Source organism: Portunus trituberculatus, chromosome 24 (assembly GCF_017591435.1).
Source record: "Portunus trituberculatus isolate SZX2019 chromosome 24, ASM1759143v1, whole genome shotgun sequence".
In the NCBI taxonomy this organism is placed as follows: Eukaryota; Metazoa; Arthropoda; class Malacostraca; order Decapoda; family Portunidae; genus Portunus; species Portunus trituberculatus.
In genome coordinates, this window is record NC_059278.1 from 1,429,644 (window position 1) to 1,444,643 (window position 15,000).

General features: G+C 41.3%; 1 protein-coding gene across 6 annotated transcripts in view; it reads left to right on the forward strand.

Annotated features, from left to right (window-relative positions):
- LOC123508480 (guanine nucleotide exchange factor DBS-like) overlaps positions 1–15,000 on the forward strand; it is a 322,244-nt gene that overhangs the window by 77,163 nt on the left and 230,081 nt on the right. For 3 of the 6 annotated variants that reach the window (XM_045262232.1, XM_045262233.1, XM_045262234.1), the window contains exon 1: positions 2,796–3,001. The exons of 2 other annotated variants lie outside the window; for them this stretch is intronic. The gene's annotated coding sequence lies outside the window, so the exon portion shown is untranslated. Of the gene's footprint in view, positions 1–2,795; positions 3,002–15,000 lie in introns of those variants that run through there. One more of the 6 variants, XM_045262235.1, reaches the window with a different exon arrangement.

The following is a 15,000-nucleotide window of genomic DNA, read 5'->3' on the forward strand; positions in this document are numbered from 1 at the left end:
TACTAGTAGAGCATTTTATTGACATTACGAAGGAGGAGGTGGTCAGAAGAGTAATGGCTACAGTCTTCACTATTTTAATCCCCCTCATGAGTTTCTGAAGGTGTATTAAATCAGCAAATAGTAAGAAGGATGGATTTGGAAACGCGTCATGGTACTGAAGGGATCAAGGAAGGATTTAATTTCATTCTAAATTGGCCTCACATTCACTTGCTCTTAATTTTACTTACTTCATTACATTGTAGGATTAGTAAATAGTTTTTTTCATCATATCAGTCTTATAATACATTCCATTGCTCTCCCAAGTTCATTGTATCCTATTTTACATGTCATCCTAGCACGTCCTATCATTTTACGTCCTTCGTTAAGTTCATGTCCTATTTCAACACATCCACGCCATCCTGTAACGCTTTATCCTACCTAGCCATTCCTCAGTATTATCCTATTTTACATGTCATCCTAACACATCCTATCCTTTAACATCCTTCGTTAAGTTCACGTTCTATTTTAACACATCCACGCTATCCTGCAACGCTTTATCCTATCTGGCCATTCCACAGTATACTGTATCGTATCCTAAACAATTACATGTCATCTTAACATATCCTGACACATCCTTCATAAGTAGCCTAGGTATTTATCCATCCTATTTGTTCTCTCTATGTGTTCCCTCGTGTTCTCACCCAAGGTGTATCGTATCGTGTAGTTTTAAGAGTCCTAGCATATCCTAACTCAAAATCCTTCATAAGCTGCCTTCGAAATTATCCATCCTATCTGTACTTCCTTTGTGTTCCCTCATGTTCCCCCTTCCGAGTTCTCTCCTAAGAGGTAATGTGTCGTGTAGTTTCAAGAGTATCCTAGCATATCCTAACACATCCTTCATAAGCAGCTTACGTATCTATCCATCCTATTTGTTCTATCTTTATGTTCCGTCGTGTTTTCGCTCACAAGATGTATCGGTTCATGTCGTTTCAAGGAGTCTCCTAACATATCGTAACACATCCTTTATAAGTAGCCTCTATATTAATCCATCCTATTTGCTTTTCCTTTGTGTTCCTTCGTGCTCTCTCCCAAGATGTTTCGTGACGTGTATAGTTTTAAGAGACCTATAGACTCTGTTCACTCTAAAATGGCCCCTGGATTTCAAACATACTGTATTGATATCGTCCTTGATTTGATGTGAATAATGTTTTTGTTTTTGTTTTTTTATACTATGTGGGTTTTTCACGCGCTTATGACAAGGAGAGCTCACGGTTTTCCTCAAGATCTGACAACCACGCATTCCCAGGGACACCCTTCGGACCGGCGAGACCCAGGAGCCACTTTAGAGTACACAGACTATAACATATCCTAACCACATTCTTTATAATCAGCCTCCGTATTTATCCATTTTATCTGTTCTTCCTTTATGTTCCCTCGTGTTCTCTATTCCAAGTTGTGCCGTGTCGTTTAGTTTGAAGAGCCTCGCGTTATTCTGCCCCGCGTATGATTTTCACTAGTGGGGCTTTGAACTCTCAGCCCTTTCACTGTTACACCCTTTGTTTATGTTCAGAGCTCTGTGGGAATTGTTTGCTTACATGGACACAACGGAAAGGGACCTGGAGGCTTGATTTTGCTCCTTTTTCAAGCTACAAAATTATTCCCGTTCACTGCTTCGGTTTTCCTTTGTTTTTATTCAGTGTTGTAAGGAAATTGTTATCAAGGAATTGTTTATTTGCATGAACACAACAGAAAGGGACATGGAGGTTAAAAATTTGGTCTCTCTTCCAAGCTACACACTTATTCCCATTCACTGCTTCGGTTTTCCTTTGCTTTTATTCGTTGCTGTAAGTAAACTATTAGTAAAGAATTGTTTATTTCTATGGATACAACAGAGAAGGACGTAGAGGTCGAATTTTTATCTTTTTTCAGGTTACAGAATTATTCCCGTTCACTGCCTCGATTTTCCTTTCTATATATTTAACACTGAGGAAAGAAATTGTTATCAGTATGGATTCGAGGAAAAGAGAATACGTAAGAGATTAACTGGCAAACTACAGAAATAGTCAAGTTTTTTTTGTTATCTAATACTTTACTTCATCATAAAACACACTGAGGCTTTTTCGTTTCTTATCTTACAACTATCTTTAAACACTATTCTCTTTATTTCTTTCCGTCAAACTTTACTTCAGCGGTACTTTAGATGTGGACTTTAGCATACGAGCATTTTAAGTGACTAGTGTACAGATCAACGTCAGGAAAGTTGCGATCCGACGGTGGGAGGAGGAGGAGGTTTTATTAAGTCACTGTCGAAAGCCACAAGCCAGCACAAGCCAGCAGCTGTTCAGGTCAGGAGTGCCGTGGTAAATCTGGTGCCACCCATACAGATCTGGTTAAGCTCAGCCAATCAACCCTTGTGCGTGTGTGTGTGTGTGTGTGTGTGTGTGTGTCGGGTTTGGTCGTCCCTCAATACATCACCACCTCGTCCAGGGTTGGTGGGAGGTCGTCATGTCGTCCCCTGCGCGCCAAAACGCCTCTCGACCTGGGAATATAAACGGCGGTGCTCGAGTCGCTCCCTCACCGCCCGCCGCTGACCCCATTACTTCGCCCTGTATCTCCGCTCCTTTTAGCCCCTGACAGAGCACATTTCCAGGGTTGCGGGAGCGTTACTTATCTCACACGAGTACTGAAGGGGGAGGATGTTTGCACAGGGGGAGAGGAGGGAGACGGGTTGGGGTGTTAAAGAGAGGTCGAGTTAGGGGGCGGGGCCAGTCAACGCTAGCCGCTGTCTTGCTGGCCCCGCTCAGTGTCGCTTCGGCCGCCGTGAGGGATGGAGGTATACACATCCTCCTCTCCCGCTGGCTTGTGTATGTGACTCGAGTGGTGATACAGACAGTTAATCCGTTGGTGATAGTGGTGTCCAGCGGCGTCTCCACCCCTGTAGCGGCCGCCAGTGAAGTGTGGGTGGTGGTGACGCGCGTGCCTTACCCGAGGAAGTGATTTAAATGCTAATTACCGTAAACAGGTGAGCCAGGTGTCCAGGTGGTGATAAATTAAGTGAGTTGCTCCTGTCTGTCGCTACGCAAAGCACCGATAGATGACTGGAGCGGTGTTGTGTGGAGGTGTGGTGACAGATGTGGTGTGGTGAGGTAGTGTGGATACTGTTGAAGTTATTGGTGTAGATGTAATGGGGAGGATGTCATTGTGTGTGGATGTAATGGGAGGATGTGGATGTGGATATCATGATGGGAAGCTGTGATGGGAGGGTGTGATGTGATGTGGATGTGGATGTCATGATAGGAGGCTGTGATTGTATGTGGATGTAATGGGAAAGTGTGATGTGATGTGGATGTCATGATAGGAGGCTGTGATTGTATGTGGATGTAATGAAAAGTGTGATGTAGATGTGGATGTCATGATGGGGAGCTGTGACTATGTGGATGTAATGGGAACGTGTGATGTGATGTGGATGTTGTTGTCATGATGGGAAGCTGTAAATGGGGTGCGGATATAACGGGGAAACTGAAAGGGGGAGGGTGTGGGTGTGGGTGTGGATATCGTGATGGGAAGCTGTGATTTTGGTTGTGTGGATATAAAAGGCAACCAGCAATCATGGGGAATGTGAATATTATGAAAATGCCTTGGCAGTGTGGATAGGAAGGCATTATAGTGTGTGGATATCGTAATAAGGAGACTGTGTGACGATGTGGATGTAATGTGGATATAGCGAAAACAAAAATAACGTATGCAATAAAATAAGATGTAGTAAGATATTGTGGAGTAATAGAACAAGCAGAGAGAGAGAGAGTGGAAGTGGAAGACAAGAGTTCACGAGTGTCAGTGTTGAAATGGAAGAGCGTAGGAGTGAAGTGGAAGAGCGGAAGAGGGAGTGTCAGAGTGGATTGGTTAAAAGTTGTCACAGTTTGGACCACAGAACGCGTCGTGTAGTGTGAGAAGTTGTGACAGTGACAGGAGCCGATATATTGGTGACCATAAGCTTTATTACAGAGAGAGAGAGAGAGAGAGAGAGAGAGGGGAAATACCGTGGATCTCTTTTTTATCCACCTTTTGATCATTCTACAATATTCCTGTGAGCGAAAACTTTTGAATTATCTCATTGAACGTGATAATATTCCTCTCTATCTCACATTGATTAAAGATTTACCTTCACATTTTCGTTTATTTGCGTGCGTTGAGTGTGTTGATGAATTAGTGTGCTGTATTTATGCCAGCTCTAGAGAAGTGTGAGGGATATTTATGAGTATGTAAATGAATGCAGTTTGTATGTGTTTGCTTTTTGTGTGTGTGTGTGTGTGTGTGTGTGTGTGTGTGTGTGTGTGTGGTGTGATACTGCAGTGAAGGAAAAATGAAGGACAAACGGATGATAAGTGGAGCATGAATGAAAATCACGCACGCACACACACACACACACACACACACACACACACACACACACAATCTTCATTCATCCATCCTTCCATTCACTCACTTCCCTCACTATCGACATCATAAGCTTGACAAATCCCAACCCCACACACACACACACACACACACACACACACACACACACACACACACAGACAGACGTCGAGAATCTTACTTTATTGAACCTATAGAACCAAATCCTTTTATTTAACATCTTAAGACATTTGAGGATATTAAAAGGTTCAGATCGCCTTACTTTATTGATCTAGTGGTGCTGGATAGCTTTTATGGTATATTGTTTAAGTATTTATAGTTTGTAAAGGTTCCAGTCGTGTTACGGCACAATACTGGTCCCTTTTAAGTCTTTCAGTACTATATACATCTTGTAGACTCCCTTGGCTTAGCTAGGTTAGGTTAAATTAGGTTAGTAAAGACAATCGACAAGTTTCTTACAGTTTGGTTAGGTTAGGTGATAAAAGACTATAGGGAGGTTTCACACACTTGGGTATCTTCTAGTGATAGTTTGGCTAGGTTAGGTTAGGTTAAATGAGGAAAGATGAATGATTAACCCCTTCAGTACCATGCCGCGTTTTTATATTCATTCTGTTTGATATAAGGCGATTTGATACAGCTTCAGAAACTTATGTGGGGGATTAAAATAGTGAAGACTTTGGCCTTTAATCTTCTGACCTCCATAGACAGTTCATAATGTAAATAAAATCGTCTAATCGTACCCAAAACTCATGGGGGAAAAAATCGCTCCTGTACTGAAGGAGTTAGTAAGAATTGATAAAATGATGCATAACAAATGGGAAGTAAATAGCAAGTAATGAATGACAAACTAGGGAATGTCAAGTGAACGATTGATGAATGATGAATGAAAGCGATGATGCATAAGGAATTATTAGATAGATATTGAATAATGGATAGCAAATGAATGAAGGATAGAGTGAGTGACTCCCCAAACCTTTCATCTGGATAAGAAAAAATAAAATAATAGAATAAATAAATAAAAAAAAAAACCTTGCTAAGCTTAATCCAATCCCCCAAAATGGCTTCCAGAACATAATGAAGGCGATCCCGTAGCAATGAAAGGTGTTTGAGATCCCTTCTCCTATAACCTTGAAACTTGACCCTTCCCCCCCATCCACCTCCTTCTCTACCTCCCCACGACTCCCTTGCCTTGGTCGTCATTATTATTATTATTATTATTATTATCATCATCATTCATAGCGTTTGTGAATTAATATTTCCTACATTTTTTTTTTCAATTTGCATGAGAATTATTGTCATTATTTTTTGGGGGGCTTCGGGGGCGTTGCTCCTTTGTGTCTAGTGTTTATTAATTTGAGGTACGATATATATATTTTTTTTATCTGTCGAGTGTATGATGTTTTATTTTTTTTCTTTTTCCTTTGTATGTTAAAAGGATGTCTGTTCTTATTCAATTTCGTGTTTTATTAATTTTTGAGGTATATTTTGTATTATTCTCTCTCTCTATTTCTCTCTCTCTCTCTCTCTCGTTTCCTGTTTTTCCTTTTATCTTCGTCACATTTTATTCTTTTGAGTTAAAACTATCATTCTTTTGTCTCGATGCGTGAGCTGATTAACTTTTAAAAACCTTCGTGTTTCTGTATTTTTAATCATTCTATTGTTACTTCTCTTTTATACACACTAGATATTATACTTTTTTTTTCCTTTCTTCCTTTGTTTCTAATCATTATCATTATTACTTTTATACGCTTTGATTACTCAGTTTTTCCTTCATTTCTTTATTTTTCACTCGATTCCAACATTCATTATTACCTGCATGTGTTATTTTCATCTTTTTCGTATTAAAATCATCAATATTTCTTTTATATGCTTTGATTACTCTCTCTTTTTCCTTCTTTAATTTATTTTTCACACCACTCCAGCATCCATTATTGCCTCCATGTGTTAAAATAGACCTTTATCTTTATCTCATTTGTATTAAATTATCATTATTTCTTTTATATGCTTTGATTACTTTCTTTTTCCTTCCTTTCTTTATTTTCTCACTCCACTCCAGCATTCATAATTACTTGCATGCATTAAAAATAGACCCTTTTTTATCTCATTCGTATTCAATCACTGTTCTATTATTAACACCTGTGGTCTCTATTACTCTTTCTTTTTCCTTCCTTACTTAGTTTTTCACTCCACTACAACATCAATAATTACCTCCACGTATTAAAATAGACCCTTCTTTTTATCTCTCGTATTCATTCACTATTCTACTATTAACACCTGTGGTCTCTCTTACTCTATCTTAATCTCTTTGCTTCCTTACTTTTATTTCTCACTATACAGCATCTATAATTATTTGCATGTATTAAAAAATAGACCCTTCTTTTTTATCTCACTCCTATTCAATCACAATTCTATTATTAACACGTGTAATCTTTCTTCAGAGCACCGTAGTAGCTTCACTCGAAGCTTCACACGTCACGTAGGTATAGCGGGTTGGGGGAAGGGCGTCACACGAGTCGTTTTCTATAATGGACGAGTTAATAATCCCATTCTCTCTGTATTGCAATGGTGTCACGGTGCCAGTGTGCATATTGCTGTTTTATTCGCTTGTGCTGCCAGTTTTATTAATATGAGGTCTGTTTGGGTGTCTCGTACTAACTGTGTTTTGTCTGTTTCTCTCTCTCTCTCTCTGGTTTTGTCTGTGTGTTTGTGCGTGTGAATGGTTGTTTGGGTGGGTGGGTGGGTGGCTCTCTCTCTCTCTCTCTCTCTCTCTCTCTCTCTCTCTCTCTCTCTCTCTCAGAGGCAGACTTTTAAGTGCCGTTTCATTTAACTCTTAATTTTAATTCTTTTGTAGTTTCATTGAGCGAGGTAATGAAAAAAAGATGCCACATGCGCGCAGTAGTGTAATAGAAGCTACGTTATTATTATTATTTTCATTATTATTATTATTATTATTATTATTATTATTATTATTGTTCGCTTCTCAATTGAATATATATATAAAGGAGCAGGTGGAGTGTTGGGGGGAAGCCATTGTCACACCTGAGAGGAAATGAGGAAAGGTGTGGCTTGTGGTTACCTGTATATACCTGTACCTCACCTGTGTTACCTGTACGTTTACCTGTATGTACCTGTTTTGCGGTCTGTTTATGCCTGTGTGTTAATCTCTATATACCTGCCACCTCTTTCAATCTATGTTATTTTTGTTACCTGTGTGTCTATATTTACTACCTGTTACCTGGGTTACCTGCGTTTACCTGTATGTCACGTTTCCTTCACCTGTATTATTCTATTACCTATTAAGTGTATTACCCATTCCTACTCCTCTTACCTTTCCATCTGATACATTACTTCCCTCTTTTTGTCATCCTTATTTTACCAGTAAGTTATTATTTCAGTTACCTGCTACTTACCTGGTCGTAACGTGGGGCTGAGGTGCTCGATCGCCGCTCCCTTTTGCGTAGTTTCTTTCACTGCCGAGGAAGCGTTTAAGGTCATCGACTGGGCACGACATACCTGCTTGAGTCAATGACGTCTATAATACATGAGTGAATGCAGTGGTAAGAGTAAGGGAAGTGGTGGTGGTGGCAGTGGTGTGTTCCTTGTAGTTGTAATCTTGACAGTGATAGTAATAGTAGTAGTAGTAGCAGTAGTAATAATTAGGTTAGGTTATGTTAGGTTATGTGTAATAGTGACAGTGATGGTAGTAGTAATAGTAGTAGTAGCAGTTTTAGTAGCAGAGATAATTAGAAACAATTAATTTGCAGATACGGCAATAGAAGAGAAAAAATTTTAACAGCAACAGCAGCAGCAGTAGTAGTAGTAGTAGTAGTAGCAGCAGCCAGTCGTAGTAGAAGCAGCAGCAACAGCGGTTACAGTACAAGCACACATCACGGATCCATTCACAGTTATGATGGCAGTAGCGGTGATGGCGGCAATATTCATAACAAGTAGGGGATGAAGGAACGTGATTTCAAAAAAGTAATTAGACGTAGCGTGAAAAACGGCGTGAGTGAAGCCGAGTCACGCCGCTCACACAACACCCTCCTCACCTGCACTGCGAGGGGCACTTCACTAATTGCATATTAATGAAAACGGGATGTGTGTTTACTTTCAGTCCGTGCTTTTCAAATTGAGGCTACTACTCTGATTTGTTTTATGGGCATTCATTAATTTATTTTTTAAAAGTTTTTGGAGTTTTTATTTTGGGTTATTGTTGTATTTTTATTTAATTTGATTTGAAGAGCTTTTTATTCGTCCCTCACGCTGGTGTAACTATTTCCTGTGTGTGTGTGTGTGTGTGAAGTAATATTTCATTGCAGGATAAAATTACACGCGAGAATGCTGTGTACGTATGAATATGTATACGTACACATGTATACGGTCGACCTACACACATGACTCAATACATACATACATGCATACATACATACATGCATGCACACACTGATACATACGTACACATACAGAGTGCAAAGTAAAGGTATTCAAACATATCATTAGCCACGCCCTACGCTCCACACACACACACACACACACACACACACACACACACACACACACACACACACACACAACAGAACGGTCGACATTAAAATTTGGCCGAATGTGGCGTGGCTCTTTTTAATCTCCATTGAAAGTAAGTTTGAGTTCCAAATTAAAGAAGTGAGAGTTTTGAATTGCAAAGAAGAGAGAGAGAGAGAGAGAGAGAGAGAGAGAGAGAGAGAGAGAGAATTAGGCTAACATCTTGGTGTTGACTGAAGCTAAGGAAAACTGGTTGAAAAGCTGTGTGTGTGTGTGTGTGTGTGTGTGTGTGTGTGTGTGTGTGTGTGGGGTTAATTAGTGCAGGTGGTACAGTCGGGCATGGTAATGGTGGGTGCAGTAGTTGCTATTATGGTGATGGTGGTGGTGGTGGTGGTGGTGATGGTGATGTTGGTTTATTTACTTTAGTGATGGCAGGGTTACGACGGGAGTAATTGTGGTGGTGGTGGTGGTCGGGTATTATTATCATAACTATTACTACTGCTAATACTACTACTACTACTGTATATATTGTAGTAGCAGTAGTGTAGTAGCACCACTAATAAAAAAGAAAAATTCCACACATATCCACTCTTTCATAACTCTTTGTACTCCACCACCACCACTACTACCACCACCAGTACCACCACCACCACTCTGTCACTAGAAACAGAAACCGCTTTAAATATCGTAACTTGTCACATTCTGAATTCCCTCCCAGCATCTGTTTGCGTGTGTCTATATGTGTGTGTGTGTGTGTGTGCGTGCGCGCTTTTGAGTGGGGGGTATTAAGAGAAGCTTCATCACCTGTAAGCCGATCAAATTTGAGAGAGAGAGAGAGAGAGAGAGAGAGAGAGAGAGAGAGAGAGAGAGAAAGTAATCGGTCTTTATTTGATTCTCTTCTTCTGTGTCAACACGAACAAGTTTCAGAGCCGAAGCCAAAGACGAGATAATGTGATTCGGACACGCCCCTCCCTTCCTCCTCCTCCTCCTCCTCCTCCTCCTCCTCCTCCTCTGATCTAACGCTATTTGTCTCGTCTGTTTCTTTCTTATCAGTCGCACGTTTCTAGTGGTGTGTATGTGAGAGAGAGAGAGAGAGAGAGAGAGAGAGAGAGAGAGAGAGAGAGAGAGAGAGATTTATCGTCTTTTTAATCTAATTTTTTCGTCTAATGTTGGAAAAATATGGGAAAATTAGACGCAAGTGATAATAGTAGTAGTGGTAGTAGCCGCAGTAATAGTAGTAGGAATAGGAATAGTAATAGTAGTAGTGGTAGTAGTGGTGGTGGTGGTGGTGGTAATAGTAGTAGTAGTAGTAGTAGTAGTGGTGGTGGTGGTGGTAATAGTGGTAATAATTAAGTCAGGTTAAGCTAAGTTACGATAAAAATGACGTAAACTATTATTATTATTATTATTATCATGTTATTTTTGCTATCCTCGTCATTATCATTACTTTTTATGGTGATAATGAAGACAACACCACCACCACCACCACCGCCAATAAAAACAACACCCAAAACAACAACACCCAAATCAACAACACCAAAAACAACAACAACACCAATAACAACACCAGCAATAGCCCAAACAGTAGGTAATTAACCCTTTCTTCTTAATGACTAGCAAATTTGCATTTTATATACGTATTTACTATGCAACTAGTAAATCAGTCACGGCACTAACATAGAAGCTTTATTGGCCCTCCTTGATTATGCTGCTGTTGTTGTTGTTGTTGTTGTTGTTGATGGTGATGGTGGTGGTAGTAGTTCTAGTTGTTGTTGTGGTGGTGGTCGTTCTAGATGTTGACAGTAGTGGTGGTTGTGGTTGTTGTGGTGGTGATGGTGGTGGTTCTAGTTGTCAGTGGTGGTGGTTGTGGTGGTTGTTGTGGTGGTGATGGTGGTGGTTCTAGTTGTCAGTGGTGGTGGTAAGAGGTAGCACTTCCAGAGAGAGAGAGAGAGAGAGAGAGAGAGAGAGAGAGAGAGAGAGAGTGAGTTTGAGCTGAGAAGGGTAATGGGTAAGAAAGTTGTTATGAAGAAAAGAAAGGAAGGAAAGAGAGAGAGAGAAGAGGGATGCCGATGAGTGTGCGGCGAGAGAGAGAGAGAGAGAGAGAGAGAGAGTTGGGAGATTGTGTTTAGAAGATAATAAGGTGTGGGCGGAGGAGGAGAATGAGGGAAAAACGAGGAGGAGAATGAAGAAGACGACGAGGAGGAGGAGGAGGAGGAGGAGGAGAAAAAGAGGAATGGTCATAGAGAAAGCTTTGGTGGAAGGAGTCTATGGAGAAAAGAATGTATTACTTGAGAGAGAGAGAGAGAGAGAGAGAGAGAGAGAGAGAGAGAGAGAGAGGCGTTATCCTTTTTGGCTAATCCTATTTACGATACTGGGGAACAGATGCGAGAGAGAGAGAGAGAGAGAGAGAGAGGAGAGTCGACTTCTAAAATTGCATACAGATTGGATGTGTGTAACTTGCTATTCGCCTAAGGGGACTGTCTGTGTGTGTGTGTGTGTGTGTGTGTGTGTGTGTGTGTGTATACTCTCTTCGACTCAGTTCACCTCCCAAAAATACGTGTAGTGTGACAGCTTAGTTCTGCTGTTGGCCTGTGTGTGTGTGTGTGTGTGTGTGTGTGTGTGTGTGTGTGTGTGTGTGTGTGTCTGTCTGTGTCTGTCTGTGTGTGTGTGTGTGTTGTTTCAGGTATGTACAAACAGCAGTGGGCGGAAGACTGTTGGATGCGTTTTTCTGTTTGTATGTCTGTTTTTTTGTTGCATGCACCTGTGTGTGTGTGTGTGTGTGTGTGTGTGTGTGTGTGTGTGTGTGTGTGTTGTAGAATTTTTCCGCATACATTATTAGAAGATGATGGGATTTTTTCGTGTGTCTGTCTCTGTGTGTGTGTGTGTGTGTGTGTGTGTGTGTGTGTGTGTGTGTGTGTGTAGTTTTACGCGCGTGCATGCGTGCGAGTGCGGCTTACAGAACGGTCTGGGAAGTAAAGGTGCATGACTGGAAGCTCCTGATCCGTAAGGAAGAGGAAGAGGAGAAGAAAGAAGAAGAGGAGGAGGAGGAGGAGGAGGAGGAGGAGGAGGAGGAGGAGGTGATGCTCGTGAAAAAAGAAAGAAGAGGAGGAGGAGGAGGAGGATGAAGAAGATTAGAACCTACCCACCTATCCACACACACACACACACACACACACACACACACACGCACACAACTCAGTCGAGGTGAAACTGAAGGTAAAAAAAATCTTCTAAGCCTTTTCCTCCTGTCTCTTGTTTTCTCTCGCTTCCTCACCTTTTGTTTTCCTCCCCCTCCCCCTCCTCCTCCTCCTCCTCCATTGCGCCCTCTCTGACCCTTAGAGAGAGAGAGAGAGAGAGAGAGAGAGAGAGAGAGAGAGAGAGAGAGAGAGAGAGAGAGAGAGTTATACATACATTCCCAGTTCTGCGATTTTATTTACTGCATGAAATTAAGCTGAAAATTCCCCAAATAAAACATGAAATAATACACAATAAAAATAACTTAAAAAAAGAAAGATAGAAATAAAAAAATACCAACACAATTCTCTCTCTCTCTCTCTCTCTCTCTCTCTTTTCAAAACATTTATCATCTTTGCCGATTTATTTATTTTCCCGCTTTTGTTTACACTGAGGTGCTTAAAACGAGGGAAACTAGGAGATTTTTTCCTCGCTTCACGCTGATGACTGGCCATTGAAGGGAAGGGAAGGGGAGTGGAGGGGAAAGAGGGGAAAAGGGAGGAGTAGAAGCAAGGACAGGAGAGAAGTAGGAAAGGGAGGAGAAATGATAGATAGGAGAGAAGTGATGAGGATGGAAAGAACGAGGGAAAAGAAGATAACAGGAGAAAAGGAATGAAGAGGGAGAGAAAGAGGAAAGGGAGGAGAAATGATAGACAGGAGAGAAGAGATGAGGATGGAGAGAACGAGGGAAAGGGAAGGAAAAAAAAGATAACAGGAGAGAAGGAATGAAGAGGGAGAGAAGAAGGAAAGAGAAGGTGGAATGATATAAAAAGGGAGAGAAGAGCGAAGAAGAGGGAAATGGGAAGGATAGAAGAGAAAGAATGGAGAGAGAGAGAAAGAGGGAAGGAGAGGAAAAATGGTAAAGAGAGGAGAGAAAGAATGAAGAAGGAAAGAGAAAGAGAAGGGATAGGGAAGTACAAGAGAGAAGGAAGAAAAGGAAAGACTGAAAACGAGGAAGGAAAGGAAGAGAAAGAGGAAGAAAGAAAGAATAGAGAAAAAAGACCAAAAATTATGAAAGGAAGAAAGGAAAGAAGAATAACTACATAAAGATAGAGAGTAAAGGAGAGGGAAAAGAAGAAGAAAGAGAATAAAAGAAGCTAATAAGAAAGAAAGGAAATGCAATAGAAACCAGAGTAATAGAAGAGACCAAAGGAGAGAGAGAGAGAGAGAGAGAGAGAGAGAGAGAGAGAGAGAGAGAGAGAGAGAGAGAGAGAGAGAGAGAGAGAGAGAGAGAGAGAGAGAGAGAGAGAGAGAGAGAGAGAGAGAGAGAGATACAGAATGAATAAAGTTTAGAAGAGTCGGAAGAGAGAAGATTGGAATAGGAGAAAAAGCAATAACAGGAGAGAGAGAGAGAGAGAGAGAGAGAGAGAGAGAGAGAGAGAGAGAGAGAGGAAGATAGGAAGGAAGGAAGGATGAAATAGCAGAAGGGAACCATGCCAGAGAAAAAAAAAGGAAGAGAAAGGGAAGAATAATTAGGTTAGGGATGTAGAGAGAGAGAGAGAGAGAGAGAGAGAGAGAGAGAGAGAGAGAGACACGTGAAGAAATTGATATACGAAGTGCAAATCATTCACAAGTAAGAGAATGACCCAAGGAAGGAAAGGTGAAAGTGAGTCTTAGAGTTAGTTTTAGAATGAAGTCAGTCAGTCGATTCGTGGGTGAGTGAGGGAGTGAGAAAGTGAGATAGAGAAAGTGAGAATAGACTGCGAGAGTGTGCGAGACAACTGCTTGAGCGCGCTGCAAATTGATAAGACAGGGAGGGAAGGAGTGACTTTCCAGAGAGAGAGAGAGAGAGAGAGACCTAACAGTGGTAATCTCAGCATTGAACTCTGTAATCAAGAACGTAGTAGCAGAAAGGATTAAATTAACCTAACAGCAGAGAGAGAGAGAGAGAGAGAGAGAGAGAGTGAGTGAGTCAAATAAAGTGAGTGAGACAGTGAATGAACCACAGGAAGAGTGACTGAGACGCCGAATGAACCAGTGGTCTATATTGCTTCCTCCTCCTCCTCCTCCTCCTCCTCCTCCTCCTCCGTTATAGTCTGGAGAAAGATGACGAAGGAAGGAGAAGGAAGGAGAAAAAGGAAGAAGAAGAGGTTGCGGTGGTGTAGAGAGAGAGAGAGAGAGAGAGAGAAACTACGTTAGCATTGCATATAAGTTATTCCTGAATTCGTATTGGTGGAGAAAAGTTTTGGCGAGTTGTGATTGGCTAGTTTTCCTCCTCCTCCTCCTCCTCCTCCTCCTCCTCCTCCTCCTCCGCACTGTCCTAAACAACCACCCGCATTTGTGTAGATTGAAACCTCTTAGCCTTTAGAGAGAGAGAGAGAGAGAGAGAGAGAGAGAGAGAGGGGGACGGACTGACTGACTTTTTGCTCCCATTCTTCTCGTCTCGTGAGAAAAAATTACCTGAGATTACCTGTTACGGTCACACTTCAAGGTGGACCAAGTGACATCAGTGTGACGAAAGAGTAGCGCAGCGTGACGTCACACACACACACACACACACACACACACACACACACACACGACAGTCTTTACTTACACGGGGTGAAAGCTTGAGAATTATCATTTCTCTCTCTCTCTCTATCTATATCTAACTATCTATCTATATATGTCTAAATATATGTGTGCAAGAGAGAGAGAGAGAGAGAGAGAGAGAGAGAGAGAGAGAGAACAAGGGTAACAGTAATGGAAGGGACAAGCTGGGAAAGGAAAGAGGGGGAACGGTAAGTAGTTGAAATAAGAGGAGAGAGAGAGAGAGAGAGAGAGAGAGAGAGAGAGAGAGAGAGAGAGAGAGAGAGAGAGAGAGAGAGAGAGAGAGGAGATTCCTTAAGAGGTGAAGATGGAAGAATACAA